Source organism: Pseudopipra pipra, chromosome 4 (genome assembly GCF_036250125.1).
Source record: "Pseudopipra pipra isolate bDixPip1 chromosome 4, bDixPip1.hap1, whole genome shotgun sequence".
Taxonomy (NCBI): Eukaryota; Metazoa; Chordata; class Aves; order Passeriformes; family Pipridae; genus Pseudopipra; species Pseudopipra pipra.
This window is the reverse complement of record NC_087552.1, coordinates 52937857-52964591: the sequence shown is the minus strand read 5'-3', so window position 1 is coordinate 52964591 and position 26735 is coordinate 52937857. Positions and strand designations below refer to the sequence as shown.

General features: G+C 41.6%; 2 long non-coding RNA genes across 4 annotated transcripts; one reads left to right on the top strand and one right to left on the bottom strand.

Moving 5' to 3' along the window:
• Window positions 1–7741: 7741 nt before the first annotated feature.
• Window positions 7742–18525, bottom strand: LOC135413376 (uncharacterized). 3 transcript variants are annotated; one of them, XR_010430197.1, is made up of 5 exons: window positions 18449–18525; window positions 17450–17671; window positions 12738–12821; window positions 8679–8784; window positions 7742–8037 (listed from the first exon to the last, which is right to left on the bottom strand). It is a non-coding gene; the product is annotated as an uncharacterized LOC135413376 (long non-coding RNA). The 3 variants fall into 3 exon arrangements; XR_010430196.1 differs by having other exon boundaries at window positions 17450–17723; window positions 18449–18507; XR_010430198.1 differs by lacking the exons at window positions 17450–17671; window positions 18449–18525 and adding an exon at window positions 16301–17082.
• Window positions 17718–21360, top strand: LOC135413377 (uncharacterized). Its single transcript, XR_010430199.1, has 3 exons — window positions 17718–18164; window positions 19888–20030; window positions 20609–21360. It is a non-coding gene; the product is annotated as an uncharacterized LOC135413377 (long non-coding RNA).
• The last annotated feature ends 5375 nt before the right edge of the window (window positions 21361–26735 follow it).

Sequence of the window (26735 nt, the reverse complement as noted above, 5' to 3'; positions counted from 1 at the left end):
CCGTGGGCGTTAGGTGCGCTCTGGGAACAGGCAGTGGGATGGGCCCGGAGGGAGTGGGGCTGAGAGCTGCCAGCTTCCTGTATCCCGCCCTTCCCAGCACCCAGACACAGAGCCATGTGGGCTGTGGTGCTTCTGGCCAAGCAGCGAAGCAGAGCTGGAGGTGCCCAGGGCATGTCAGGACCTCCCTTTTGAGTACAGGCAGCCCCAAACTTTGGGAGCAGCTGCAGAGAGTCTTCTTAGATTGTTGCTTTGGAGACCGGTGGCCACCTGTCGTGCTGTTCTCAGCCTCAAGCCCTGTGACACAGTGTACGCACCCAAAGCTTCTTTGGACTTTCACGCTCACATCCACTGCTCTGCTTGGAACACGTTTTGGCCATCGTATCACCATCTCAAACACTCTATAATCTATTTCTTCTCTCTCCTATTAAACTCTCTCACCTACTGCCCTTTCTGCCCTGCCATGGTGCTCTTCCGTCCAGGTTGTTCATGCACTTTTTCCAGTGTGCATTTTCTCTCCATACAGCTCCCCTGCAGACTTCCCTGAGCATGGAAGGACTGGTACTTCCCAGATGCTCTGGTTCTGTGACCAGAGGCAGTCCTGGCACTCCAATTGCTAATGTACCCCACAAGACTCACAGACTGCTTCAGAGAGACCCCAAGGAGCTGACAGATCTGTCAAACTAGTAGAAATAACTTCAGGTCTAGACTGAGAAAAAAACCCAGCCTCCACCAGTCTGACTCCAGACTTTCTCTACCAGCTCACCCTTTGCCTTCTGCTGTACACACCATGTGCTATCATTTCTTTTTTACTGTTTCCACACTTGTTGCAGTAGAGCATTACTGCAATCCCATGACAAAAGTAGCATGGACCAGAAGTGCAACCTAAGTTGTTTGTGACCACATTTAAGTATTAAAATGATTGTTATTTTTGTTCTTCAGAGATTAAAATAATGCCTTTCAAATTCTTCTTCTGTCAAGAGCATACTAAGACATCTTTTTGCAGATTAAACCTTGTGCTTTTCCACTTTGAGAAGGCACATGTGGCATTGGTCTTTCAGTATCCCCATCTGAGTTTCTTTTGTGGTACTCACTTATAAATCCTTCCATCCTTGACACTTGGATTACAGCAAAGCAGGGAATGAGTCAGAATCTTAGTCTAGGAAATTAGCTAATCCCCTTGTCACAGAGCATGATATGTGCCTACTTCTTCAATTACTTTGTCTGTCACTCTTCTTGACAAAACTGATATTGCTTGGAAATATTTTGACATTAAATCAAATTTATTTAAATGAAAATCACACCCAGACTCCTACTTCACAGTTGCCTATTTTGGAGTCCTGTTTTTTAAAATATCCTGAATCTCCATGTGCTTCTTCCGTTGTTCTTCAATGATGAGCTCTTCATAGTACAAAATATTCATGAATAGTACTCTTTTACTATTGAAGACCAGGAGATTACAATCTACTGTACTCTACCCTATAAGACTCCAACTAGAAGTTATAAGGACAGAGTAAAAACTGAGTTTTCCTCTTTTGAAATGGCACATTATCTATTAATGAAGAGTGACACAATTCAAAGAAACTGCAGGATGAAACAGAAGGGCTGGAACACTGTAGACAATGGCAGGAACGATATCACACAGGTACTGGAGAGGGTGACACAGGGACATCCAGATAGGGTTACCCAGAGACAACACAGCACTAGCAAAACTGGCATGTGGCCAGAGATACCAAGCCTACTTATTCCACTACAGAGCAAGCATGTTTTTCTCTTCAGTGCTCAGTGATCTGGCTGGATTTACCATCTTGGGCTTAATGCCAATGATGCCAGATGTGAGCGTACCCGCTCTGCAGTCCTCATACCAGGAAAGCAAAGAGGGTCCCAAGGGGGCTGTGTAAGTAGTCAGCTGGAGTCCAGCATGGCTCCTTAAGATTAAGGCTTTGTTATTACCAGGGTGAAAAAGAAGAAGGTGGGAAAGACTGGGAGAGTGGGGGAATAGGAAGGAAGGAGGAACAGGATTACCCATTTAAAGCTGGTGAGCTCAGCTTAAGTATGCTGCTTAATTTTGTCCTCCAAGCCTGCAGAGAACCCTCTGCCAGACCAGAACTGGCTCTGCAAGCAGTGGAGCTGTGCATGTGTGATACTCCTACTAAACCAGTAAGTGCTGCTGATCCCCAGCTGGCTCTCCTGTCCAGTAGAATAATGCCCCAAAACTCCAGCAGGTAATTGAATGTTAACTGCCCTGGTAATTTATGGTGCACAGCTGGTGTTATAACCATCTAGCAGAGAAGCATCAGGGTCAACTACCAGTGGGATACTTTTAAAAACCTCAAAAACCCCAAAGTCTCAAGTGCTTTCCTATTAACCTGGGAAGCTACATTATATTTTCTGTGTGCTTATGATGGGCACTATTTTCCACTTATGGCTGTCACAGCACACAGACACATAGGTGTAACACGTCTATTGGTACTTGTAACATGTGTGTTGGCACTTGTACCTGGCCTTGATCACTAGTAGATCAGTGGGAGACTTCCCTCCAGGCTTCACAAGGGATCTGGCCCTCTCTTTTCTTTGTGCACAAACAGTGTGGTATCCCCATCCCTCCAGTGCCAGGCCTTGGAGCTTAGCCTTGAAAAGTGTCCCTGAGGCTGCAGATGCCTGGACAACCCATTCCACAAGCATAATTTGAGAAATGTCCTTGTGCAAGCTTTGTCTCAGCTTCAACTGTGCTAGGTGGTAAAGCATTCTCCTGCCTCAAAACAACTCCACTCAAGTGGCCTGAACAATACAGGGATCTGGAGAAATTATAATGATCTTCTCAAAGTATAATTGTCCTGTCCCTCTTCTCATATCGATCCTTAAACTGCACACTAAGCAGAAGAGTAGGCAAGCCAGTGCAGAGAATCCCACAGAAGAGACACCACTGAAATCTACCTCTTACACTACTAAAATACTTATAACTTCTTAGAGCAAATGTCAAATGGTAGACTAAGATGGAAGAACATATTTTTTTACTGTAACATGCTTAGCAAATTCCATTGGAAAAGTGTACACTGTGAATTCCAGTTATATATCACCACTATGGCTCTGCTGTGCCTACCATTAATTGTCAAAATACACTAATAACCTCCCTTTAATTCTGACATATTTTCCATTGAAGCAATTGGAAGTTTTTACATTCCTTTGACTCTGTTTTTTTTGGGGGAAAAAAAAACACAAAAACAAACAACAAAACAAAAAAACCAAAAACAAACTAACAAAAAAACCCATAAAAACAAAACAAAAAACCAAAACAGCATAGCTGTTATAGCTACTTAATAAGTAACTACTGCATACAATTTTATAACTATATTTTTATAGCTATACAGTAATAACTAGATACTTATATAGTACAGTTAACTACAAAGTTAAATAGCAGTTATAGCTCATTTTAGCATGAAAAGGAATATTAAAATTTTACTGGGTTGATTTAATATTTGCCAGTGAATTTGCTAGAATGATTTACATGCACTGCATGTGTCCTCTCTTAGCTGTGCTCAGAAATCAAGTGCAGGCTGAAAAACTTTGGCTAAATAACACAGAGGTTAACAGTGATGGGACTGAACCAATACGAGAATCTTCTGGCCCATCTTGAACAGGAAGCAAGGTGCCAAAGGTTTTTTGCTAATCTCATAACTGTTTCAACACTGAAGTCCATTTTTTCATGCTGTGCAAACACTGAAGAGATCTCCAGAGCACATGCAGTTCAGCCTCTCCACTGGAGCAGAATCCATCCATGTGTGACAGATGTTGGTCTAATCAGTTCCTACAAATCTCGAGTGAAGGAGATTTAAAACACAGCCTGCCTGGTGCCTAGCCACTAGATATTCTTTTTTTCATATATAATTTAAATCTTCTTTTCTGCAAATTAGAATATTGTTTTATACACATCCCAGTGGGCATGTTAAACATGTAGTTACTCACTGATTTCTTTAAAACAACCTTTAAGCAGTACCAATGTTTTTCCACTTCACAACATCCTATGCTGATTTATACCAGCTGAGCAGCTGGCCTTCAATTTTAAAAGACCTGTTCTGCCAGCACCAGGCACTTCAAGGGACTGATGACAGCAAATCAAGATTTATATTTTTATGCTTAAGTGTTTTGTGATTCTAATGTGCTTATTTTGATAGTGACAATGAGCCATTGCGAGCTTACAGCTCTGCTGGTGCCCTGTATAAACCAACCAGTTGAGGATGGATTGTGTCCTCCAACAACACATAGCAAGATGGGTTTTGCACTCTCAGAAAAAGTACCGGGTCATTCTTGCATCATGTTCTCAGTTTTTCTCCCTCTAATACAGTTAAATTCACCTTAAAAACAACGGAGGAAGAAAGAGAATTAGAAATTTGTTTTCACACAACAGGATTTTTAATTCCAGCCAACATGTCAGCTGAGTTTTTGCTTTCAGTAATGGTCTACTCTGTTTCTTACAGAGGCCTGATGCATTTATTTCATGTCAATGGTCAATCTGTAGGAAATTCTTGCAAACATTCCTGATTTAGCATGGAAAGGGACTTCTCTAGTCTATGAGACAATAAAAAAAAAAACAAAACACACTCATATCAGCTTGGAAATCAATGGAAATCAATTCTCCTGGGAATTCTGTTCACAGAAAATACAACCCAGAATCCAGTAATATTGTTGTCTTAATGGCTTAAGATTTATCTTGAACTCATTACCTGAAATAACTAAGGACTGGATGACCTAGATAAATGAGTGAAATTGTGTGACCCAAGTTAGCCTCCACCACACCTCCTGGCTGTTGGCATAATTTGGCTCATATGGGATGCAATAATAATGTCTCTGGACCTCATAGGGAAGGGAAAGATGAGAAAAACTATGGGGAGAGTGGGAATGCAAATAAATATTTAAAAATAGGAGAAAATGGCATCAGAATGAGATCCTTTTAATATACTAAGAATTTCAAAAGACAAAACAAAATGTGCTGCTCTCTTCTGGCCTGGCATGGCTTGTCCTGAAAAGAATAAGCTCACTGCCTTTCTAGGCACTGGTACATGGAACTGCTTTTGAGGTAATGACAACAAAGGGAGAAGCACAAGGAATTATTTGCAAGACAGTAGTTTTATAAACTTTAACAGGGAGCTTGCCATTGGTTGCAGTGTGGGACACAATAGCATGAAGCTGGCTGACAAAGAAGCTGACAAGGGAAGAGTAGAAAGAAATGAGGTCTAAGAAGCTGGTCCCTGGGTTGGTGCTAACATAGGAGGGTTAAATGGAGGGAATTTTTCTTGGACTGCCTGGGCAGATCATTTGCCCTAGGAATCAAAATGTGAGCAGAATAATCGATATATAACATAGGTTTACTTCCTAAGTATTGTAAGGAAAAAGGCAGGATTGTTTTGCTTAGGGATGAACCAAAATAACATGTAGAAGAGAGATTTGAAAGTAGACAACTAGTACTTGACTTTCCTTTACATCAGATGTGCCAGCAGGAGACTGGAAACTGTCTCCAAAATCAGGGTAAACTTGCATGAACATTCAGTGCTTCTTGTGGACACACTGTTCTTCAGACTGTAGTCAGGGTTATAGCCAGCACTCAGGGTGTTGGGGGAACACAGAAGTTCAAAGAGAGTTGAAGAGGTAGATCAACGACAAAGAAAGCTTTGAGGGAATTTATGGCCTGTGAGTAATGGAAGAACCAAATAATGAAGCAAAGGATAAGGCCAGTGCTGGAGGAGACTTAAACAAGAGGAAGATAAATATGCTTGATAAATATCAGGTTGATAACCAGGGATTTTGTTAAAAGTGTTGAGCTAGAGTTGAATGCCACATCAGGAAGGAGGGGGAGCAGCAGGAAACTTAATTAATGAGAGGGAATCTCTGAATGAAAATACAAGTCACTGAGAGGAAGACAGGGAGGAGAGCCAGAAGGCAAGGCAGAGGGTTGCTAAGGCTGGGTGGTATCAGGTGTGATGTTCATCACAGCAACATACAGTAGGAAGAAAAGTCAGAGGGAAGATATGAAACAAAATGACAAAAGCGGGGAGAAGAGTACAGCTACAGGGGGGAACCATTGCTTTTCATTCAGCTTCCCTCCTGAGTAGAAGAATTTATCACTGAAATTTATCCTTTGTGTTTCATGTAATTGTGGCTCAATTGTGATATTTCTTCACAAACAACAACTTCGGTAAATACTCCCTAACACTACTCTGTGCTGTGTTTGCTGAGGTCCTTCACAACATGGAGTGGTAAAGCCAGCTAATTGCTGTACAAGCAGGGTGGAGTCACCAAGCAGTGTTGTTACTGAGTGGCAACTCACAGTGTGGAGCTGCTGAAAATTAGTCATGTTTTAGTAGTGCAACTGCTACTTTTCCTGATACTAAATGCTCTCTGGCACGCCAAATTTACTGCTGACTATAAACAAAACTTTGTAGCCAATTTCTGAACTGGCACAAAAAAGAAGAATTTAAAAATGCAAGTTCATAAATTTTGTCATTATAACTGTGTAAATTACATTCCTGATCCCATCAGGTGCTCCCTCTCATAGTGCCAGGCTTCCAGTTTCCATGTCTCCTGCCACAGAACCCCATGACTCTCCCAGGCTCCAGTTTGCTGTGGTCAGCCAGGATTATCTCATGGTCCTGACTCATTCTCAGTTCTTCTGCCTCCACGAGCGTAGTGGTGTCCATCAGCAAACAGCCTTGCTAAGGCAGAGCCTGGTTACTCAGACCAAAGGCAAGGCAGAGAAAAAGGCTCCACAACAAAAGAGCTATCTATATCAGTTTATCTCTCTGCCTCCCACTAAGGCTGACTGATGGCTGCTCCTCTGGACTCCAGAACCTCTCCCCACTTTGTCCTGTGCCCAGTGGCAGCTCCAGACAGCTGACTTCTTCCCCTTGGGAACAAATTCTTGACTGTTTGCTGATCTCTGGATTTGTAAGTATCTAAACCAGCAAAGAAGAACTTAGAGCTTTTCACTGAGCAGCATATAGGATGCTCAAATGGAGCAGTGTCTCAGTGATTGCCAAGACATTGTTATATGCAAAGTCGCTGTACAACTGACATGTTTTGGTCTTCTGATAGTCCCACCTAATTAGAGCAATGCTGGCTAGTTAGGAAGCAACCTCCTACCCCTCTAGAAGTCAAACAAATAAGCTTAATTTCCAAGGGTACATACATTTAAATTGCAAAGAACATAATGCAGAGATCCCCAAGCTAGCACTGAGCTGATTTGGCAAGTCACACAGCACAGCAAAGTACTGTGTGGATACGCCAAGCAGGACTGCAAGGCAGAATAATCATGTTCAGCTGGCACAGCACTCAGGGCTACACCATGTCTGGTTCAGTGCAGGTCTGCATGGAACCTCTGCACTGTTTCCCAGCATTTCAAGCTGTGGGAGTAAATAATACTGCAGGAGCATAGATGTCTTTGTGCACACCCTAAATTGCTGATCAGATTCTTAGATTATTACATGGCAACTCCACTCCATTCCAACCTCTCTAATCACTGAGAAAAAGTCATGCAGTTCTGATCTATTTTACCTTCATTTTGTTACACTTCTCATGTGAGACACTTGCAATCTCTTAACCTCTACTTTCATGCATTGATTTTTTTAAGCCTAACCTTGAGAAAGGCATATAACACTAGCCCTCAGATATCTGCACTTATTCTGACCCCTTCCTTGCCTCCAATGTATCCCAAAGCCTTTTGAAGAAAAAGTTACCAAAAAAAGAAGTATTCTACTCAGATAAAATTATACTCTGGTATTAGACACAAACGATTAACAGTTTTAGCATCAACCTAGATTAGTCACCCCAAAATTCAAGAAACCATTCCTTCTAGCAGGTCGTAGCAGAGCAAGGAACAGGAAACATGAGAACATTTGCCATCTTGCAAAGTTTTTGTAGCATTGACTGTGTTCTTGAAAAGCAGCCAGCAATCCATCCCATCCACTTGTAAATGTTCTGCAGCTATTTTCTTAATAACTCAAGGATGATGGATGAGTGTAAGGTTGGGCAGCTTTGTTTGATAGCCTAGGGGAGAGAGAGGGAGGGAGAGAAACAAGTATCAGCAAATAGATTGTGCAACAGGCAAATAAAAAGAATCACACAATACACTACATTTTAAATAACCCTTCTGGAATGTTGTCATTTTCACAAATTGATGTTGCTTAGAATAATTCACCAGCTAATGCTACCAATAATTTCATTTAAAGAGAGACAAATGGGTCCAAATCATTGCCCCCAATAGTGCTTAAAAGTGTCAACAATGCAGAGCACTGTTTACAATACATTGCATTTTCTAAAAAGAGACAGTCCCTTCATTTCAGCCTCCTATTGCCTTCAGAGCTTGAGCAGCAACTCAAGAGAATGGGCTCAAACATGAGCTGGAGGGGAGTCCTGAGACCTTTCCACAACTTGGAGTCCTTTTGGAGTCATTTTTGTCAATTGTTTAATTCTGTGATTTTTCAAACCGCTAAGAGACACAGAGCAAAAACTTCTGTGGCCCAAATTTTCACAACAGGTAAGTGAGAAACACAGACACTACTGTCAGTAGACTTAAATTTAATAGAAATGGGGACTGCCCCTAAGCTTGGTAAATACTGATATTGTCAAGATTGTGAAAGTTCATTCAAATCTCTTATGAATTCTTCTAGTAAATATTAATGATTTACCTTCTGCTCGAAGACAAAGATGTGACAGAATTTCCTTCAACTCTTGTAACTTCTAATCTGTTCTTCTTTCCATTCCCAGTTCTTGAACTCAAGCATCTTCCTCATTCTATGATCACCAGAGCAAAATATGCAAATAATGAAAACAACTCTAGTATGAATTGTGTTTTTTTAATATAAGCATGCATTTTGTAATTAGGAATGTGTGGAAGAATTATGGGAACCATAATGATTTCAGGTCTGTTACATCTATGCAAACCAGTAGAAGTTATGGACAAAGGATATGGTCATGTATAATACAGCACAGACCACTGGTTTCATCAAGCAAACCTCCAGTGGGAAGGTCAGCACCTACAAGTCCTTTTGATGTTTGGGCTGGGCTCAGTGTTTGACATAATTAATACACTTTTTTCAAACCCAGAAAACATTGTATTCATGTCTTGATGAAGAAGCATCCCAATATATATGCAAAGGGTACTAGAGCACACACTTATTAAAATCACCATCAAAATGCCTATTGACCTCAGCTCTGACATCAGGAGTCTCTGTGTGTATGAGAACAGATGTCTGTGTGAACTGTGTGAACTGAAGTTCACTTGCAGTAAAAGAGAAGTTTCTGATAAATGGAGGAAAATGTTTTTTGAAGAGTTTGTATCCCCTGTGCAGCCCAGTACAAATGCACTATCGGCTAAAGTCAGTCTTTAATCTGGTAGCAGCTCTGAACTCCTGACTGACAATATTCACACAGAGCAGCTTCTGCAGGGAGCGTTTGCCAAACTCTCTCCCTATGGAAAAACTCCACCTGACATCCTCCATGACTAAGATTTGGGAAGGCGATCTTCACCCCACATGTCATGATACCAAAGTCCAGATATTACAGCAGATTGTAAAAGAACACAGGTGGCTATGAATTAATCTGACCTGTCCCCTACTCTCTGTCCTGGTCAGTCATGGCATTTCAAGCACAGTTGAGGCTTTTTACCTTTGAGACCCTTCATGGCCACTACAAAAAAACACAGAAAGTTGCAAAGTGAAGACTATGATCAGCCTCAGCTCTCTCAGACACAGTCCTCTGAGATACAGAAATCACTATGGTAAGGAAAAATTATTTTGGGCTGTAATAAGAACATTTTAGAGCTCTGAATCTGTGGAATGAACTTTCCCATAAGCCGAAGACCACCACAAACCACAGGACTTCATTCCAACTGCATTTGACCTTGTATTTCTAACAATAATAAAAAGAAATGTGCTGGCTGGTATCCCACCAAAAGAGACTGCTGTGGAAGGCCCACCCCCGCGGGGTGGCTGTTGGGCACATCACAGCATGTACACCCACCACCGCTGCAAAGCACATTGTGGAGGCTGAGTGGAAGATCAGGGTGTATATGTGAACAGAGGCTAATGAGTGTAAGCAAATATCCTTTAACTCTACAAACTTCTGAAAGAGAAAAGTGCTTCTAGAGACTTCCTGCTAGTGTGTTATTTCTGCTGTTCACCATCTTCAGCTATCCATGAGAAAAATCAGTGTTGTCTGAGGAAGGACTGAAAAAGTTATCTTCGCATTTGTCCTGCTCGAAGCACAGCTTTTATAACACTGACAGATCAAAACAATTTATATCACAGTGCATTGGTCACACCAAAATGACAACTGGTTTTACCCTTGTTTTTCCCATCTATGCAGCTCAGGAGTAGAGGGCAAGACTCACATCTACTTTTTGGGGTATGGAAGCTGAAAGGATTAGACAGTATGTTGTCAGACAATTTAAGTGCCCTAATACATATCCAACATGCCTTCTGCTAAATACCCAATTAAACGCTCTATGAATTTGAGTCTAGAAGGCAGGGGTTCCTCAGTCCAATACCATGTTTAATTCATCCCTCATTACCATAATATTGAATATTATAGCAAAAAGTAATCCAGTAATTACAGTTTTTCTTTTCAGATCTACTGGAATTCATTGATGCAGTTGACAGCAAAACAATCCTGAGATTTCTCAAAAGCAAACCAACTTGGCTTTGTGTCTTCATTTGTAAATGCTTTTACTCATATAAAAAAGTTAATACTAATTTCTGAAAAACATGATGTGAATCATGTTTTGTAAGATCCTTAAAGAGCTTTGACTACCTCGGCATCAAACACAGAGAATCCTACTTGGGCAATAATAATGTCACCTCTTTCTTTCTAAGGAAGCCTGTTTGACTTGACAAAACATGTATTGTCAAATGCATAACAGGCACAGATGACTTGGGAGACAACACAGCACAAGCAGTCATAAGGTCTGAAACTCAGGTAACTACCAGAAATTCCCATACAACTTTTATTTTTGTGCTATATTTCCTGTGAATTTGTTCTTTCAATATATAAATAGTTACAGAAGTAGTTTAATGACAAAATCATGAGAATAACCTCACACTTGTAACTCTCAAGGTTTTTGCTTGTACATCATATCGCTCCACCCAGTTTCCTTTTACAACTGTAGCTACTCTAAGACAGTTGTTGTGTATATGAGCATATGGTGACTATTGCTGATCTCGTTGGAGACTTTTAACATTATCAAACACAAGTAATAATAATAATAATAATAATTAATATCTACCTCTCATATCTGACTTCTTCAGGGAAGAACTAAAATCAAAATTATAACTCTTGTGGGAGTCTGCCAAAACTAAGGGAAAAGCTAGAAATACACTCTTCTGTAATCAGGTCAACTTACCTCATAGCACTTGTAAAGGCATGAATCACATTATGTTCCCTTGGCATTTCTGTGCCAACTTTTTATATGCAAACATTGTAAAGAGCTTTGAAAACAATTAGGATGAATTCATAGCTCCCAGTAAGATTGGACATACCCCACAGGGCTGGTCTGGCAAACCCCTCCATGTCAGTCCTGAGGAGTCACCTGGCTGCATCCTGAGGGTGCATTAGGGCAAGCCCTGCGGATCACCATCTCCCTCAGTTCATGGTTTACTGAAGGAAACCCACAAAACAGTCAGAAAGTGAGATGCAGCAGGTCACTGTGGAGTCCCACCACACACAAACATGCAAGGACAGCTGCACACACCACCCGAGTATATCACAGAGTCTGTCCTTCTCTCCTACCACATGGCCTTGCTTCTGCTTGAGGCTGCCCATGTGCTTTTATGGGCCTGTACTTCACCTATGCTGAGACAAACATGCATGAATTATTAAAAGGCATCTGTAAAATTGGGTTTAAAAACTGTAAAATAACGATCTGGTGACAGGCTGGTCATACCTCCCATGGTTTTATTACCTCAAACGAAGCTGGAGAATCAGCAAATGTTTTAGTTTAGTTTTTCATTGAACCAACAACGAAGAAATCTATTATTTTTGATGTTTCATCTGTGAGCAGCCAGGTCTGCAGAAAGTACTTCTGCCATGTCCCTGGGCTACAAAAGGGCAGACACCAGCCAAGAGGGGCAACACTTGGGCATTGCCCCTGATAAAGTCAACAGAGCTGCCCTCTGGCATTGGCACTTGGATTGGCCTGGATGCATTTCTCATTTGAAGGCCAATTCTGACACCACCGATTTAACAAGAGTTTGTGGTGGGGCATGTTCAGACTGCCAACGCATTAGGAATAATGCTAATGATATTATATGTTTTGTCTGCATTAAGGTCTGGTGCTTAGAAAATAAACATCTTGGCTTTGCCTCAATGTTTATCTCAATAAATACCTCAGCTTTGTCTCAACAATTATCTTTCCACAGCAGACCATTATCCAGTAGCAACATATAATTCCATTAACAGTACTGTTTAAAATATATCCTCTTTGTGCTGCAGAGAAAGGAGCTCTATGTGGGAAATATCAGGGGCCTGGTGTATTTTTAGAATTAAAACAAATTAAGTCACTTGGGCTATTTCTTATCCACTTAGTTTTTGTTTTTCTTTTTCTTGTTTTACACAATACAAGCACTCTCTGGCTTGTGAGGAGATTGCAATTGGAGAAATCTGGAAGGCTCCCAGGGAAAGCATATTTTAGGGCAGCCCTGTGCCACGGGCTACTGCAGGTGACAAAAACTGATAACGGTCCAACATATTACCTGAATCTGCTTCAAACTGATGACAGGACTTTAGAAACAGGCTGGGCTTCTTTGTATCTTCGAAGGAAAAGGTGTGAGAAGCTTCTGTGGATAATTGTTAAATATTAACATCATGTTGACATTTAAATCTTATTACATGCAAGTCAGTAAGGCACCTAGAAGTCAGCAGGGTATTTAAAGAAAAAATCATCTCAGTAATTTTGGAGCTGGTGTAGGAGCACTGTGAGAGTAGACACTGCCATGGCTACAGTGCTCCGTGCAAATGGCCCAGGCAGCAGCATCTGGGAGGTAACAGCTCTCTATTATGCATCAGTCTTTCTGTCTGCATTCTGTACTGAGCCAAATACACAGTTAGCACTTAGCAAATATGCAGTAGGGCAAATTAAATGGAAGAGGATCTGTTCTCATATGCATTAGTACAAGTCCAGAGAAATTCTATTAAGGTTGCAGAAGTAAATGAGATCAGAACCTGGCTCATTGTGTTAATGACCAGTTAAATCTGGCAAAGATCTGAAATGGTAGGACCTCTCTGAGGGAAAAGGTCGCAGTGATGGAAAGAGGCTGAAGAGGAATGGATGGTGGAAAAACTGAAGAAGTAGAGCCTCAGTGCGGATGGAAACAATACATGAGGGCTGCAGTCAAAATCACTATGGCTAGATCCAGTAAAGGAAACTGGTGTTTAGAGGGGGAAAAAAAAGAGGAGGGATGCTCAGACTATTTGAGGCACTTGCAACCTGATGTTTTCCAAACACATGTGGTACCTCACTATCAAACCTCAGCATTCCCGGGCTTCTGTGCAGCCTACACTCGCCACCACGTCACACATACTGAGCTATCAGTACCTACTTCATGCCCACAGCTGAGTGGCATCCACAGACTAGGAAACACAACACCAAAATCTCACAAAGGGCTCGGTCTAGTCAATGCATTCTGAATACACCTTGGCATTGAATTTCATGCAGAACATCAAAGATAGGGTCCTGTGAATTGTGGGGGAGTCCAACATTCTAAAATAACCAGCAATTCGCTTTTATCACCTTTGGGACCTAATACTGGTGGCACAAGCCACAGGAGCAGACAGCATGCCCTAAAGCAAAGAGCTATCTCCACCCTCATCTGTCACAGGGCACCAAACAAGGCTCCTGCACTGCTGCATCATGGGTCTGGGGAGATGGGGGTGGAGGTTGCTCTGTAGTCTACGTTACAGCAGGATGAGGAGGTTTCTTGTCATTATTTAGAAAGGTTCCCTACAGGAACAGTTCTAGTGATACTCCCCATCTCTTCCAGGAACAAGGAGATAGATGACAATGTCACCTGGGCTGACATTAGCTTACAGGCCACTGGTATAGCTAGGCACACCCAGCAAATTTGGCACTTGCTCATTAATTAGGAGAGATGAGATAGAGGTCCTCCTCCATAGCTCTATGTTATCTCTACTAGGCAGACAAAATTAAAGTAAGTCTAAGAAATGTGATTCAGCCTTGTGGTTCAGGAGCACAGGTGGGACAGAAGGCTCTTTGTTTCTATTCCTCTTTTGTATTTTATCTGATGTGAAGTACTTGGATAGCTCAGTGAGCAGGGACAGATCCAAAGTCACATCAAATGATGGAGCAGTCAATAATGAAGAAATCGTGTCCCGGAGTAGGAGAATGTGACATGCTTGGCAAACTGTACCTAAGCAACAAATTTTTGATACGAGCTTCAGTACAGCCAAAAGTAAAGTCATTCATTAGAGGACAAATCTTTCAGGTCGTCCTCACAGGTTAGTGGAGTCCTCAGAAGCAGTGAGTCTGCTGGGAGGCCAGGGCAGATAACCCAACAGGAGAAAATGTTTGCTAGAGGGAATGAATGTATGAATCTGGGAACTCTAGATGCTATGGACAAAGTCTGTAACTGGTCTCCGTTTAAAAGTGTCCTGGCCTCACATGTACACGTCAAGAGTAGACGATTCAGAAGAGAGTTCACTGAATGACTGAGGACTAGAAAATGTCTTACAGCAAGAGTTTCCAAAAGCTGGAGCTCTTCAGTAGAGAAAAGGGAAAGGCTCATACAGGTATAATTTATGAGTATCTGTATTTCACAGAATCATAGAATCAGCCGGGTTGGAAAATACCTCCGAGATCATCAAGTCCAACCCTTGATCCAACACCACTGCGGTTGCTAGACCATGGCACTAAGTGCCACATCCAGTCTCTTCTTAAAAACCTCCAGGGACAGAGAATCCACCACCTCCCTGAGTAGCCCATTCCAATGTCTGATTACTCTCTCTGTAAAGAAATTCTTTCTAATATCTAACCTAAACCTTCCCTGGCACAACTTCAGACCATGCCCTCTTGTCTTGCTGATAGTTGCCTGGGAAAAGAGACCAACACCCACCTGGCTACAGCCTCCTTTCAAGTAGTTGTAGAGAGTGATGAGGTCTCCCCTGAGCCTCCTCTTCTCCAGGCTGAACAGCCCCAGCTCCCTCAGCCTCTCCTCATAGGACTTGTGCTCCAGTCCCTTCACCAGCCTTGTTGCTCTCTTCTGGACCTGCTCCAGGATCTCAATATCCTTCCTGAACTGAGGGGCCCAGAACTGGACACAGTACTTGAGGTGTGGCCTCACCAGTGCTGAGTACAGGGGAAGAATCACTTCCTTGGACCTGCTGGCCACACTGTTCCTGATCCAGGCCAGGATGCCATTGGCCTTCTTGGCCACCTGGGCACACTGCTGGCTCATGTTCAGCTTCTTGTCAATCTAAACTCCCAGGTCCCTTTCTGCCTGGTTGCTGTCCCCAGCCTGTAGCACTGCATGGGGTTGTTGTGGCCAAAGTGCAGGACCCAGCACATTTGAAGCAAAGCTTTGGAAGTGGGCTCTCACACACATCTGTCTTAGAAATAAGGCATGTGGTTTCAGCAGAGAGGAGAAATTACCTGCTTGAACAATTTACATGGAAAGGAGGGTAGATTCTTCCATCACTGGGCATAATTTACTTAAAATTGGCTTGTTTACTCAAAGAAAATCAATAGTTCAAACAGGAATAACTGCAGGGAAGATTTTGATCCATGTTATGCAGAAGGACATGCAAGGTGATTTGTTCTGGATATCAGTCAATGAAAAGTGGGTCATCCTGCACTCTGTTCCCCCTTTACTCTCCGTCCCTCAGCACCAGACCTGTGAGCAGTGGCAGCAAAGTGAAGCATCTCCAGCATTGCCTTCCTCCACCCTGGGATGGAGAATCCAGGAGCAGCAGCAGTGGGAGAGATAGGCAGGCAAAAAGACTTCAGTGCAAGAACTGAGCTTAGAAATTCAGGAATCAATATCATGTTTTTCTTGGGTTGCATAACTAATTGTTGAGCAAGAGAAGAGTGCAGAAGTGGGTTGGTAGGATCTAGAATAAATTTATGAGAAATTAAGACTCTGAGGGCTAGCTGGAAATTTCCTACTCTCAGGAGACCAGAGAGAGTTCTTACAGAAGAGAGTATCACACTGTCCATGTAAAAGAACTGGCAACACACGCTGTCTGCCTTTCTCTCTTGTGCCTGCAAGAAAAAAAATAAGAAACATAGCCTTTTTTAAAATACCTCATTATATTACGGCCATTCCCATGATTCAGAGAGTGCAGAGTTTTCTTCACTTCTGGGGTTTAGAGTCCTGTGTAAGATCCAAACCCTACGTGGCAGGCAGTGGTCCCCTCTGACTAGCCTTCTGAGTGTGTTGTCTCATGCCTTTGTGAATGCATCCACCCAGGATGCTGCAGTGACCTCTCTTGGCAAGCTATGTGTGTGTGTGTGTCAAATTGCAAGCATGTCTTTCTTATCAAGCTACTCTTTTGCTGATGTATGCCAGGAGAAGCAAAAGCAAAATGAGCTCAAAAGCAGTGCTAATTGCCTGGAATTTGGTCAGAATATTACCTATTCCTTACAAACAGAAAAAAATCCTCTGCCCATTTTTATAGTGTTAACACAGCACTAGCATAACAGTCCAGCCAACAAAATTTGTCAAAGAGCCAGTCCAGATTAAACATAAAATATTTTATCCGTGAGTACTCAAACATCCTGTTTCTTTAAAGAATAGCACACAAATTAGAGTCATCTCAGTGCATTAGCCTCCCTTGACGACATTACAAATCCCAGTACAAAATTAAGATACAAGCCTACGATGCTTACAAAAGTTGTGAAAGCTCATGCCTGCATTTGCTCACTTCTCTGACATCTCTGTTGTTCATCCTGGGCAGAAGATGTATTTCAGCCATTTGAATTTGCGCTCCAGGTTTATCAAAGTATTCCTCTCACCGACCCCACCCTGACCCAGAGGAAGTACTGTCTTTCAGACACTCTGCAAGTCACCAGTGGTGTTGCAACATGCCGCTCCACCTTTATGTGGCTGGACAGGCAGATAAGGAACATAGCCCATCTGCATAAAGAAAAGCTTTCCAATGGGAAGGACAAAGATGCATTGGAAGAGGTTGCCTGCGGCACTGGTGGAGTCTCCATGAGTCTTTAAGAACTAGTTAGACTGGCATCTGTCAAGAGTGATACAGGCACAGTTCCTTTTGCCTTCCAACACTGTTTTTCTCAATCTATGGTGAAATTCTGCACCTGACAAACTGTCATGAATATCTGCCTGTTCCCTGCAACCTGGGAAACTGAGGAGGCACACTTTGGCAACTGGCGTGGAGGCAGGAGATTACCTGTCACGTTAATTGCCTTAGAAGAACATTTGACCCTTACCTACTGTTGTCCGGCTTCGAGAGTCATTGGTATTGACTGACATATGAATCTTCAAATCCCAAAATGAGCAACAGTTTCCAGAGTTTTACAACTCGTATTATTTTTAGCTGATTACACGGTCCTCGTGATTGATCTTCCTGGAGTGGCTCTTCTGCAAGCCTCGAGGAGGGGAGAGGAAGGGTTTCATGGAGACACACATTTCCACGGGTGATAAGCTCGCATCTGTTTTGAACTGTAAAATGGTAGCTCGTTGTGAAATCCTCTTGGAGCATACCTTTTAAATGCCAAACAAGCCCAGCATCAGCAGCACATAAAGAAATATTTGAAAGGCTCTGGAGGGAAGCCAAGAGGACGTGGCTAATGTTTCACCTAACCTCACCCCCTCGCTGGCTGGCTGGCTCTGCCCGGCAGCCCTGCCTGTGTGACGTGAGCCTCCGAGCTCTGGCAGGCAGCTGCTCCTTGACTGCCTGCACTGTCTGCCCGGCTGGCAGCAGGACAAGGGAAACAAAGAGGCTGAAAACATAAAGTAGCGAGAGATTAGGAGCGGCGTGGCCGGGAGGGCAGCACGCCCTCCCTCAGGGCAGGGACGGGTTTGGAGTCCGGGCCTCTCCTGGCGGGCACCCACCCACAGAGCCACTGGGCTGGGCCTCACCTTTCCCTCCAGGAGGGTCCAGCACTGAGGAGACACAAAATGAGGTTCTTTCACAACAGGCTGGTATTAATGGGGGAGCAGTGTGGGAAAAACTTGTCAGGCTGTGCCTTTCCTTTGGAAAAATCCACTTTGCCTCTCCAGCCTCCAGTCCTTTGTCCTTCACATGCAGTTATTTGCTTCCTCTTTCATGCCCCTAAATACCTTTCCTTTAACACAGAACAGCTTATTTTTCAATAATCTGTATTAAAAGTTATTATCCAGAGCCCTGCCCCAGTAGTCCTGCTCTGAAACTCCTCTTTCTTTGAGTTTTTCCTGTTATGTCCTTACTTTATAAAATAAGTACCCACCTGGATACAAAAATCTGCAGAATGCCTGCTATAGTTTTTTTGCTATCACTTGCTGGCAGATCAAGTTGAAAATGGACCTGATAAGCAGGATATGCCAAGAGAAATGTTCTATATGCAGGAATTTGGACTTAGTGGACATGAAGAGTGTTAATTATTGATTGATCTTATTTGCCTCTGTTCAAGTGAGGTTTTTAGAATTGACCTTTTACCTGCCTTAAAATATAAACAATGGTTAATAGGGTAGTAGAGCCACAAAGTTTTTCAGGGGATTTAGAAAAAGTTCTCTTCATGATACTATCAACCCAAATGACAAAAGTATTCCAGATCTTAAATGAAAAGAAGCAAGCCATAATTTTTTACTAGGTCCTGAGCAAAAACTTGGAGTTTAAGCCATAAGAATAGCAGCAAATCACTTGCTGAAAGGCAGCAAAACAGAAGCACAGATCAGAGACTGGTAGGGGACTCAAAGAAAATGTTATTATTCTTGCAAAGAATGTATGAACTGACAGGAAGGAAAATATCTAAAAATGGGTGCACAGTTTAGCCAAAACCAGATACGGATTTGAAATCACCTTAGTTTTTGAAATTTTTGGGGGGTTGGGGGTTTTCCATGCCTTGGTTTTTTTGGTTGGTTGGTTGGTTGGTTGGTTTTTTTTCGTTTACTAGATTTGTTCTGTATCCGGCTGTTTTTCATTTTGAGGCATAAGAGATGAAACATGACAAGTAAGGAAGTTCTTGTGGTTTTTCAGGAACACCCAGAAGCAGAGTAATGGAAAACCAACAATAGGCAGGAAAGACTGCAAAGCATGTGAGAGCTTTCCTACAGAAACTCTGCTGAGTTCTGCAGATTGATGGTATATCGTGACATACAGACTCCTTCCTGGGGTTGTGCAGCTGCATATAGACCTCATGTAGGCACAGGGAGATGTTGTGATAAACTCCTAGAGAGTGCCAAAGCTGGATTGCCTTTGGAGGCACACTGATCCATCCCTTTCCAATCCCCCTCACCGTGTTCCTTCTGAGGTCATCAGTCCTTTTGCACCATCAGCCATAGGACTCACCTTGTGTTCAGCCAGAAGGGCTGGAGTCACGTTTCCATGTTCTCTTCCCTGCTTGAGAACCCATATCATGTCAGAAACTTCCTGGCCTGAATGTAGGTCAGAGGTTGCATTAGTGTTGTGCAAGTTTGAGCCAGTCTCCCAAACACTTTAGAACTACCATTTTTTTTAATTCCTCTTCTCAATAAAAAATTGTAGTGCCAGAGAAAGTTCATTGCTCTAGGTGGTGTTTTACTTAAGCTGTTTCTCTCTGTGTAGTCACAGGTACTTCTGTAGCAAAAATATGCATATGCAAGTCTATCTATCAGCCTGTTTAGTGATGATATGTTAAGTTTGTTCTACAGGCTTTTGAACACAGTCTAAACTGTTCTCATCCAACAGCTCTGCACAGTCAAAAAGAAAACAGAATGAGCTCTGACCCTTGGACTGCCTCTGCCAATCAGACTCACTGAATACACCAGTCATCAGCATCAGAGAAGGAGAAAAAATACTCAGGAACTCACACCTATCCCATCTGCCAGCAGGTACAGCACATGCAGGACATCAGGAAAAGGCAGCACGTAGTGACTGGCTTTATACCCTGAGAATAAAGTTCCACATCTTTCCCATGTGATTTGTGGAAGTGTTTTGAGTAATGAATGAAAATTACTTTCGCCCACCCCCCACCCACACACCCAAGTGCAGCTGAACCCTCTATTTCATTGAGCATGCATACTCTTGCCTTTGGTGCACATACATCTGCTACTGCTCAGGTATGGCAGTGCTTTGTGACCTGTAATGCATAAGCAGAGATACAGGAAAAGCTCCTGCCTCCACTTCACAAGAGCACTGATTTGGCCGAGGTCCTAAATCTCAGAGAGAACTCAAACTATAAAGTAATGGCTGAAAGTTAAACCATCTTTTTTTTTCAATCATTAATATTCATTAATGATAGCTGACCAGATCTCAGCTGGGTAATGTCACTTTACCTTTAAAGCTTTAAGGAGATGTTAGCTGTTTTCTCTATCTCTGGGTTTAACCCTGGCCCTCAAATGTCAGATGGATCAGTTTCTGGAGTTGTGCAGTCTTTGATGACCCTCCATCCTTGCTTGTTTCCTTACAGGCAGCAGAGGACACAGGAAAGACATGCATGGAATGAGTGCTGGCTGGGGTGGATGCAGAGGCCAGAGGGATGACCCGGAGAGCTCAGCAGATCTCTTGGGAACACCTAGGGAACTCCCTTGTCCCACCACCTACACAGCACTACTAAGTACAGGACATGCTTCTGGATCACACTGAAACTCCCCGGAACTCCCTTTCCACTGACACATGCACTCATACAAATAAAACAATAGCACAGGATAAATCCTACTTTCTTTTTTACTCAAATAAATCCAACACAACACTGTTGGTTTCAGGAGGGGAGCTTACATTTCTGCATCTTCCCACTTCCAGAAGAAAATTCTCTACTTAAGTAGGGAGCAGGGAATACCAGATGTGGCTGGAGCGATGCGATTAATGAGTAGCTGATGTGCAACACCATGAGAGGAAAATTTGTGGAGGGGTTGAAAAGGTAACAATCATTTGGGGAGGGGGGAAATAAAATATTATATTTCACTCCATTAATAGTTTGAAAAATAAATGTAACTAAATGCAACCTCAATTACTTCCTTTAAAAAGGCCCAAAATATTAATACCGAAAAGAAAGAGTTATTTTAACAATTTTTTAAATAATTCTTAAGTCTATTCACTGAATTCAGTACAATTTTCTCAATATTTTCAGTCAAGTCAAGACTGCATTTTGGTCTTACTACATAAATCTGAAAAAAACCCACATTAATCTGGAAAAAAAAATCCAATTTTGTTTTGGACTTAAATAGCAGAAATGTCTTGCTTCTGTGAATAGCTTCACATTTTATACTCCTTTATTTTTCTTACATCAAAGAACTAAGAGATTTAAATTTATTCCCTTTTTGTAGACCTTCCATGTCCTAATTTACTTTCCAGTTTACAAATTGAACGTCCAATCAGCTATTAATTATTTCAGATTATTTCTGAAAGTTGTGACAATGAAATTACTGGCAATTTTTTAATCAATGGAACTGAATATGTTTTGCATTTTAATCAGTCGTTGGGTTCTTAGACTACTTGTTCAACTCAAGTACTCAGCAAGCATTTTTAAGGGAAACAATTTTTTCTTGAAGATTCAACACTCTGTTCCGTCTGCTATGGATGGAAAAACTCAAGGACATAATTTCTGAGACCACCAAAAAGTCATGGAGAAAAAGAACAGGAAGACTAGACTTATGAACCTTCTTACTATTTTTGTATTGTGAGCTTTATTTGTACAGCTCAGGATCTGGCCATCTGAGGAGTTTACTGTGCTCCCTTAGAAAAAAACTGTACTACAGAGCAGTACATTTCCCACTTTCTAAGCAAAGTTTAAGGATATATTTCTTCCTGTTCTGTGGATTTAATGGTCTGCCAGAAATATAAGGATAGAACTTCAAAAAAAAAGTTTATGTATTTAGTTCATTTTTTAGCTTTTGGTACACATAGGGATTTGTTTCAACTCTCTTTTGTTTCAAGTTAATGTATTAAAAATGTTCTGCACAGGCTACAAATGAACAGCTGGTTAAAAACCGTATTTAGTTACCTTCACTAGAATTGTCATCTTTCCTATCATCTGGTACTGGGCAACACTGGACATTTTACTCTGTTGAAGAATTTCCTGCCTTTATCAAGTCAAACTCCAGACACATTTTGCAGCAGAGAAGAATTAAAGAGGGAGGACCCTGTGCAAAGGAACCACAACTTATCAGTGTAAACCCTAAAATAAATTAAAACAGGTTTTTTTCTGAGGCTATCAGAGGAGCTTCCACGCCATTTGTCATGCTACGTTCCTAATCATCGTTGCATGAACGTGCCTCTGCACTTGACGTTCTGGACAGGTATGTCCTCATGCACTCTCTGCTCCCCAAGCTTACAAGCCTTTCACAGGAAGTTTAGACAGGAGGAAGGAGCGCAGGACACCAGGATGACAATGCTTATGACAGTCTGGGGTTTACATGATTCTGCTTTTCAAAAGGGTGGATATTTCTTCTTATTATATCCACTTGTTTACACTACAATTATGACAGAGAAGGAGAAAACCCAGACAGAGAGGGAAACATGAGACAGAGGTGACTGCAAATAATCACAAATAGTCAAAAAACCACAGGTGACAGCTGCATCCCATTCTTCTCCAGGAAAAGGAGGAAGTATGAAGAGTGACCCTGCCCTTTTGGAGATTTTGACCTTTCTGTAACCTTACAGGTGCTAGAGGAAATCCAGATAAGTAGAAACCCCTCCAGCTTGAGTCCTAGTCACATTAAATTAAAAGCTGGCTGGTTGTTTGGCCAGTAGAGATTTTATTTAGGAGAGCAAGATATACACTGAAGATGGAAATGAATAGGACAAGAGCTACAAGTTGCACCAACTGTGAATTATATTATTTTGCAATGAATCCACAGGAAACTCTTAGAAGGCCTTGAATCCAAAATACACATCCCTGCTCTTTAGTTGGGAGGTCCCTCTTCACTGGTGCAGAAATGAAACACTGGGTGTCTGGGCAGTCACCCCCAAAAAAGAGCTGCTTCGCCTTGCAATGTGCAGACAGAAATTGAGCACGGTGTGTGCCTGCAGTTCTCCCATCTGCAGACTGCTTCAAATTGCACTTCAAAATGCATTCAGATCCACAGTTTCTTCTTCTAAGGATAAGTACCCAAGTGCCATAAACTCTATGCACTTTGATATGTCTCTGTGGCCTGATCTGGGTAATTTACTGTATGAAAAGTCAGCTGTACTATAACCCAATGGCATTAATGGTATGGTGAGCCACTGTAACTTTTCTATTGATTTGGTCTCGTTCTGCATCTGCAGCTACAAAACTAATCTGCTATGCCTTGTATGTGTCCAGATGGCTGCAGTGCTGGCTGATATCTCGAGCACAGACCTGGAGGCCAGGATTAACAGGCACATCAGAAGCATCCTGGACAAGTGATACAGATGTGGGAAGTGTAGCTAATAGTTACATGATGGGAATAAAATGTTAAATCATGTTTAATTCTGTTTCTACACATAGCATTGTGTGGTGACAATGGCTCTCTTATTCTAAGGTTCAGAATGTATATGTATCTATCACCTGCAGAAATGAGCTACAGCAAAGGGAGTAGGGAGGGAGCAGAGGTTGGGCAGGAGCATTGCCAGAGTTGCAGTTCTATCCCTGCCATCTGGGATGCCTTCACCTGGTCTCAATGCAAGAGTGCATCCCTGTCCTTCCACCGACACTGGTACCCTTATACAAGCTGGGTGCAAAGGTGTGCCTCCCCAAACTTCAGTGAGACCAAGCACCAGCTTGAGCAGTAAATTTCTCAAAACTGTGGGCATCTCACTGCCAAAGCTGTTCCCAGGAACCCAACGGTTCACACAACTTTTAATATAACCATCCCTCTGTAAAACTGAATTGAGGAAAGAACAAAATTTTCTCTCATTTGTGACTTCTAAAAGATCATGTAAGTTTGAAAAGTCTATTTTAAGTTCTGGCAAATTAAGAATACAATCAACCACCGAAAGTCAGTCGGGAGGCTTTGTTATGACTAAATGTTTTTGGCTACTGAAAATATTTCAGCTTCAGCTTGACATTTTGAATATTTTAGGTACCATTAAAGGAAATTCTGAAGTAAAATAATGATGAACCAAAGGTATTGAAAAAAAATCAAAGTGACAATTTAGTTTTTAACAAACTGCTTTATTAAACACTTCTATATTACACAAAATATGTGCAAAATTTCCATGGCTTTGTGAACTGACTCAGAGTTACTACAGAAGCTCTCTCTCCATCGTTCAGCCAGCGAGAGTTGAAACTGCACAGAATGAAACGGGATGACAATGATGAACACCTTCATCAATTAAATTGAATAGGAATCACCCCACTTGAAGAAGGTAAGCATCATTTGAGTTAAGGGGCATACTAGTAAAAAGTAGAAGAAATCATTCCCCACACAGTTCCATCTTTCTATCTTTTCCAGCAATGTTTCCCCAGATCAATATTAGTAGCACATTATAATGAAGTTATTTTTTAAACAGTCTTATATCATATTACTTTTTTCAGAAATTGTTTAATATGGCCTTCAGTTTCTGTGGGATGGATTTTTTTTTTAACGTGAGCATTTTGTGATGAAAGAAATAAATCTGATCTTAATTTTCTGTTGTCCCACTGGGCTTGATTCCTACTGTGCTCTGCATAACTTTATTTTAGAGATTATACCACTGAGAAGTTTGCATTTAGAAATGGTAGGTTTTGAGCATACAGACATGAAAAGTGAATCCAGAAAAGCGTGGTTATTATATGGATACATTGAGAAGATGATATGAAAATGTTTTAGAAAATCTGATATACCAAGACCAACTACTGCTTTCTCCCAGTTGCCTCATATTAGTACATCTGAAAAGTAGACACTAAGAATGTAGAAAACTTACTTAAATCAGTGAGCAGAGGTATGTGTGGCTCTCACAGACCTGGGTACAGGTGTAGATGGGTCAGAATGCCACTTGATAAGAGTCAAGGAGAAAAGATTTGGCAATGTTCTAGCCCATTACAATGGCATAGAGCCTCTGGAAGGTGTCAGATATGCTTGTCAAATATCCTTCATTGCTTTTGTCCTTGCTGTTGCTGACATGTAAGTGTGTGTCAGCTGAATAGTAAAAGCATACCTTCAAATTTCATACTAGGAACATATTATTTATTCCTCATTTTTCATTATTCTGATTTTGGGCTTGGAGGTTTTTTGTGAATGCAATTCTTGTCTGAAAATTTTCTAAATAGAAAGCACAGCAACTTGTAAAGGCCCTTAGATAAACAAATATGCTTCTGATAAAGAAGCAGCATTGTGAAGCCTGCTTCTTAATTGTCTCTCTCTGCTCACATCAAGAATAACAAATAGGAAGACTAGGTCAGAAAAGAATGTTAATCTACTCAAAAATACTAGTTTCTCATAAGTACCACTTCAACAGGCTCTACCTGTGACAACACAAATATAGGCAAAAGGGAAAGATAAGAGTTTCTTCAAACATTATTTGGCTCTTAGGAGGGTGGAAAAGGAGATAAAAAACATTTTACCAATGTCAGGGAGGGAGAGGCACTAAGCAGCCAATTCCTGGTATCCAGCACTTGCAGAGAGGAATAGACAAGAGACCCTTCCCATCAGCCTGGCAGAGTGGGGGAGTTTTCTACTGTTTTACCTGAAAGGAGAGAATATGCTTGGCATAATGGTTTGGCAGATGGAGCTGGCCTCATTTATTCAGACACTGAGGTGACAATCACAGGATGAAGAAAAATAGCATGACTGGAAGTAAATGAATGCCTATAAAGGAGAGTGGTCATAAAGGAAGAGCCAGATTATTGGGAGGTAGGAGTCTGAGAGCAAAGGAAACCTGGAAGGTATGGGAGAGGGTGAGGGAGAAGAGCACCTGTGAAATGTATCTTGGAAGCTGGAGAAAAACAGAGTGAATAGGTGAAATAATGGGAGTATGGAAAGAGTAATGCTAGTCTCTTAATCATATTCCATTCAAAGCCTGGTTAAATAAGCATTTACTTATACCAAATAGTGGTAGATGGCTGCAGCCAACATTCCAATAACCTCGAAAGCATTTTCTATCTATAGAAGTGCGCAATGAAGTCTATTTAATATGGCCTTCATTTCAAATTGAGCAGACAAATTTAATAGACTGCAGCCTTTTGTCTAAGGACAAAGGCAGGGAACTGTGTAAACCTGAATAATATGAAATACTCAGGAGTCTTCTTCTGGTGGGTACTTAAGGCTCTGTTTTACAATCATGGACTTTGGAGGAAATGCTGTACATAAATATAAAGAAAGAGCAGGAGGTGCTTTTCCCATATAGTCTATTACTTCCTGCAATTCATGAGAACTCTTTCCTTGTGGATAAAGGTCATCTTTCATTTATGTACTGTATCTGTTTGGTTTGCTGAAAAGAATATCCTTAAAACATATTAAAAATATGAAAGGAAATGTAAAATTAGGGGTAAAAGAGTGTGTGGCAGGACTTCTATAAATAATGACTATTAAAACTATGGCCATTGAAACTGCTCCATTCAGAAATATCCTCATGGCACTACAGATCACAGACTGAAAAAAATGGCATTTACTTACTATTGTTACCACACAGAAACTTTAAAACCACCGGTCAAT